This window comes from Lampetra fluviatilis, chromosome 43, assembly GCF_964198595.1.
Source record: "Lampetra fluviatilis chromosome 43, kcLamFluv1.1, whole genome shotgun sequence".
Classification (NCBI taxonomy): Eukaryota; Metazoa; Chordata; class Hyperoartia; order Petromyzontiformes; family Petromyzontidae; genus Lampetra; species Lampetra fluviatilis.
Window position 1 is genome coordinate 8,184,613 of NC_136317.1, and position 6,608 is coordinate 8,191,220.

A 6,608-nucleotide genomic window follows, 5' to 3' on the forward strand; every position below is an offset into this window, starting at 1 on the left:
TCAATGGGTTCCCCTCTCACCCTCGCGGCCACTAGAGGCGCTCTCATTCACCCCCCCCCCTCCCTTTGAGGTAAACAAAACAACAAAAATCGATTATCGAATCGGCACCGCGCGCAAAGTGAGAATCGTCAAGCTCGTTGCCTTCGTCGCGGCACGCGTCGATTACGGATCGAATCGAGCGCTGCGGAGGAATCGAAGGTTAACGATTCCTGTGGTGGCGTGGTTTTTAAATCGTGGCCGCGTGGCTTGTGTTGTTGTTGTTTGACGACCCTGGAGACAGGCGGCGATGATGCTACTGCTGCCTCCTGCTGCCTCCTGCTGCTGCTGCTGCTGTGTGTGATCCCAATTGTTGTTGTTTGACTTGCATCTCACTGGGATTTTTGCACAGAGCGTCGGTGGACGATGCTTTTTCTGCAATATTTTGCTGATTTTTCCTGGATTTTTCTGTTTGCGCGCAATCACCTTAAGATGTTTCTTGTTCATGTTTTTGCAGTTGCGCCCGATTCAAGAGCCGAATGGCTCACAGGGCTATACCTAATAAATTAAACTGAAATGAAACTGAAAACTGAGTAACTCATCAGCATGGGGATGTGGTTTTGGTCTTTAGCAGTTCGCAAAGCTGTCAACCCGCACGGCTTAGCCCGTCTTGGTGCATTGCGGCGTACAGCCGGTAGAATAATAATGTGTCTATTTGTTTGTGTTTCTCTCCTTGTGATGGGACTTTGTGGGAGGAACGTTGAAGTTTAACAGGGCACGGGGTGACCGATAATGTCTGAATTGGTCTGTAAGAAGGTCGGCATTGATGAGGGGTTGACAGGGATGCAGTTCCACTGTGTGTGTGGGTTTAGCTGTGGGAGAAATCCCAGAGAAGGCGGAGGAAAGCAGAGCAGGAGGGGACCGTGCAGACCCCAACTCGGACAGTCCGGCACTCCAAACCCTGGCTGTCGTTACCACTGCGTATCACTCCCCTCCACACCATCACTCAACACCACCACTCCCCTGCACACCATCACTCAACACCACACCATCACTCAACACCACCACTCCCCTCCACACCATCACTCCCCTCCACACCATCACCCACCACCATCACTCCCCTCCACACCATCACCCACCACCATCACTCCCCTCCACACCATCACTCAACACCACCACTCCCCTTCCACACCATCACCCACCACCATCACTCCCCTCCACACCATCACTCAACACCACCACTCCCCTTCCACACCATCACTCAACACCACCACTCCCCTCCACACCATCACTCCCCTCCACACCATCACTCAACACCACCACTCCCCTCCACACCATCACTCCCCTCCACACCATCACCCACCACCATCACTCCCCTCCACACCATCACCCACCACCATCACTCCCCTCCACACCATCACTCAACACCACCACTCCGCTTCCACACCATCACTCAACACCACCACTCCCCTCCACACCATCACTCAACACCACCACTCCCCTCCACACCATCACTCAACACCACCACTCCCCTTCCACACCATCACTCCCCTCCACACCACCACTCCCCTCCACACCATCACTTCCCTCCACACCATCACTCCCCTCCACACCATCACTCAACACCACACCATCACCCACCACCATCACTCCCCTGCACACCATCACTCAACACCACCACTCCCCTTCCACACCATCACTCAACACCACCACTCCCCTCCACACCATCACTCAACACCACCACTCCCCTCCACACCATCACTCAACACCACCACTCCCCTTCCACACCATCACTCCCCTCCACACCACCACTCCCCTCCACACCATCACTTCCCTCCACACCATCACTCCCCTCCACACCATCACTCAACACCACACCATCACTCACCACCATCCCTCCCCTGCACACCATCACTCCCCTCCACACCATTACTCACCACCACCACTCCCCTTCACACCATCACTCAACACCACACCATTACTCACCACCACCACTCCCCTCCACACCATCACTCAACACAATCACTCCCCTCCACACCATCACTCACCACCATCACTTCCCTCCACACCATCACTCCACACCATCACTCACCACCATCACTCCCCTCCACACCATCACTCCCCTCCACACCATCACTCCCCTCCACACCATCACTCAACACCACCACTCCCCTCCACACCATCAACACCATCACTCCCCTACACACCATCACTCCACACCATTACTCAACACCACACCATCACTCACCACCACCACTCCCCTCTACACCATCACTCACCACCACCACTCCCCTCCACACCATCACTCAACACCACCACTCCCCTCCACACCATCACTCAACACCATCACTCAACACCACACCATCACTCACCACCACCACTCCCCTCCACACCATTACTCAACACCACACCACTACTCACCACCACCACTCCCCTCCACACCATCACTCAACACCACACCATCACTCACCACCACCACTCCCCTCCACACCATCACTCACCACCACCACTCCCCTCCACACCATCACTCACCACCACCACTCCCCTCCACACCATCACTCAACACCACCACTCCCCTCCACACCATCACTCAACACCACACCATCACTCACCACCACCACTCCCCTCCACACCATCACTCAACACCACCACTCCCCTCCACACCATCACTCAACACCACCACTCCCCTCCACACCATCACTCAACACCACACCATTTCTCAACACCACCACTCCCCTCCACACCATCACTCACCACCACCACTCCCCTCCACACCATCACTCAACACCACCACTCCCCTCCACACCATCACTCCCCTCCACACCATCACTCAACACCACACCATCACTAACCACCACCACTCCCCTTCCACACCATCACACACACCATCACTCCACTACACACCATCACTCCCCTCCACCCCATCACTCACCGCCATCACTCCCCTCCACACCATCACTCCACACCATCACTCACCGCCATCACTCCCCTCCACACCATCACTCCACCCCATCACTCACCGCCATCACTCCCCTCCACACCATCACTCCACACCATCACTCACCACCATCACTCCCCGTCTGCCCTCTGTGCGGGGAGCGGAGTGGCTGTGGCTGCGCTGCCCTCTGCCGCCCAGAGGAGGCGATGCGAGACGCGTGGCGGTGTCGTGGCGGGTGGCGCGAAGCATCGGCGGAGTCATCTCAGTCAGTGAACCCCACGGCACCTGGGGCTCTCCGCTCCGTGACCTCCTGCCAGAGGGCCTTCGACACTTCACGTGGCCTTCCAAGTGCACCGAGCATGGGCACACGCGCCCTGGTGATGTCTCCCCGCCACTTGTAACTTCGCCAACCCGCCAATACTGGACGTCTCTAAAATAAGTAATACTTTAAAAAACTTTTTTTAAACACGCTTTAATGAAATGTACCCTACTAGTAATGGAAGAACTCAACGACTCCAGAAAGTGGCCCCGAAACTTGCCATAACATAAGGGACCGTGGTGATTTACAGCCAACGTCAGTCAGTTGACCGTGGACAATTAGACCCAAGCCGAAACATAACATATAAAAAATATTGTTTAAAATGTTGTATTTTTTTAATGATAGAATATAGTATTGTCATCAGTATGACATCAGTATACCAAGTTTGCAGTCGATACCACGTTGGGAAGTGGGTTAAAATTGAGTTCCAAGATTTGAGGATACAACAGACAGAGTGAGTGAATAAAAGAGCTTCATAGCTCATCGGATTCCTCTCCAAGTCACACAATTCTGATTCTGAACGGCGGTTGTGGTTTGTTGTTGTCGGCCTGTGCGTAGGAGCGCAGTGCCCGCTGGTGTTGCAGACCCGCAGTGACATCGACAGGAATCGTGCCGTGCGCTCACTCGGCTTCGGATTTGATTGTATTTTCGTTTCTTTATGGCGCAAGTAAAAAAAACCCTATTGGGCAATAAGTGCTCGTGTTGGATGGAGACCTGGTTAAGCCATAGAACCAGGGCCCGATTTTGATATTGCTGGGGCCCTAAAGCTTCGTCAAGCTTAAGAGGGCCCCCTCACCCAAAGAGGAATGCCTGTACGGAATATTTTTTCCATTTTAACGCATAGTAAGCTTTCGCGATCAATATTATCCATAATAGAGGTGTTTGGGTTAGATCGCGTGAATAGTAATGAGTCGTTAAACCAGCCACCACCCGACACAGCCGATTGGTAAGGTTTGTCACCTAAACAAAACATGCCAATTCGTTCCTAGTGTAGTGCCCTCCTTCCTCGAGGCATGTGTGTGGTGTGCGGTGCGCACACACTCAGTCGGAGACGAGGTAGTTGCAGGAGTCACTGTCTCTCTCGTTATGATCTCTTTCTCCTTCACACCACCAACTCCGGCCTCCTCTCCGTCGACCACGCTGCCGTACGGCCCGGCCCAGACACGACCCCGTCCGCGTTGCACCGACGGCGACGACCGAGACAGCCAACTCCTGCTCGGCCGTGCAATGGTCGGGCGAAGGCGGCGGCGACGAGGGCGACGATGAGACGAGTCCACTCCCAGTACCAGCAGCCTGGAGCTCTCGATCTCCACTGCTTTTATTCCCCTCGGCGCGGCTTGGCTCCACCCTGTCCGCGCCTCCCTTCTCGAACCCACCAAAGGGTTCCAGGGGCCTCCCTATAAGGTTTACCGTGACCCTTGCCCCAGTTCCTCTGCCCTGCCGGGACACCCACCGTGTACATGCTCAACGAGGTGTGCGCGAAGTGTCCACCGCAGTTGCTGCTGCTGTTCAGCAGTCGGCGCTGTGTCACTACACTAGTACAGCACACTGGCATGTTGGAGAGTAAATCCACAACATTTGCCATCTGAGTACGACTCACTCACCTAAGCCAGCAACCTCTATTATGGATATTTCTGTCATCAAAATGAAAATAACAAATCTCCGTTATTTTTCAACCGATTATGTAAAACTTTAAACTTCGTATTTTATTGCCTTATTTAGAAGCCCCTGATAATGTAGTTTACTTTAGCTTATGCCCAACCCCAGCCATGATTAGGCCCCTGGTTATAGCAAAAAAGCATGAACAAAGACAATAAACAATTGTGTCCGGTGTATCCCGTTGCGAATGTGCATCAACATCAGGGTACAAGCAGCACAAATAATGCAACAAGCGTGATAGAACGCACACCACGCTAAGCGTAGCGGCTACAAAACAGTACCGAGGTCGGTAAGATAGTCAAAAAAATTACCCGCCACACAAACACGTGGACAAAATCACTCAGGCCTTGAGCCTTGTGCAAAAAAACACAACTATATAACCTGGCCCTGAAGAACTGCATTGTGGTCCTTTTGTCTGAGACCGGCATCAAATCCGACTTGAGTATACGTCACCGACTAGCACGCTGCAGTGACACAGAGACACAGACAACTGTGGGCCGCTTTGTCCTCATGAGTACTCATCAGAGCCAGTCTGGCCACCGATGCTCACTACTGTGGGCCCGCGTGGTTTTTGCCGAATGCGCACAAGGGCTGAGTGACGCGCGTGCACGTTCATGTGTGTCGCGTAGTCAATTAGTCCACGGGCTCAAAGCAGAGTTCTGATAGCAGGGGTGGTAGTTGCTTACTCGATAACGATGGTGTGGAATGGTCAACCGCATCAAGGCATCAACGGGCCGTTGCTCACATCAGAACCTTATCTTATCACACATTCTCATCTTATCATCCGTTTATATAAGCGCCTTAACCAAGGCGCTGTACAGTGAACTAACTAGGGTACACAGTGGTTGGCGGGATGAAACGAGATGAGTGGGTGGGATATATATACAAGATGAGGTGGTGGTGGTAGTGACGATGCGTGGAGCAAACGAATATGGATCTGAGTGGATTGATGATGGGTGATCAATCTCGATTTGAGTGACCATTGGGATCCATACTCTTTGATTATTTCGGTAAAGTCACGTAGGTGAAAATAAGAATAAAAATAAATAGATTACAGTAATTTTGTTCTTCTTGGTTCTTTCACGTGACTTTACCGAAAGAACCAAGAAGATGAATCCCTGCAGTCACGAAAGCTTTAAATCGAAAAGTAATTTTGTTTATTGCTGTGGTTGTCCCACCTGATGGCGGAAGCTTGTGTTGCTTCCGAAACGTCGTGATTTAATTTGATTATTTTTATTCTTATTTTTTATTTTTCATCTACGTGACTTTACCGACAGAACCAAAGGTGTATGTATCCTTGCAGTCACGAAAACTTCAAATCTAGAATGACCATTGGGAGTTGGGGACAGGGAAGGCGTCAGTGCGAGTGGGGAGAACAACAATGGGAGATGGGAGGGTGGGCAATAGAGAATTCGTGGGCTTTTAGAGAAGAGCGGAAGGTCATTTGAAGGCCAGCCACAGTGGTGCGATTGTGGACATGCAACCCGTACAGTATCGTGTTCCCCTGCGGTCCGAGGAAACCCCGACACGATCTCACTCTGCAGAGCCCCTCTCCTCGTGGCCAGCAGACCTCGACAGCGCCATTTATCTCACGAACGTATTGCCGGCATCTTACAGCGCGCGATAAGCATGCTGGTGAAGTATGGCCATTGCGTTATTCGCTTTCCTCGACGATTCGGAACACGTCGCTACATGGTCCAGTTTGACATCGCAGGT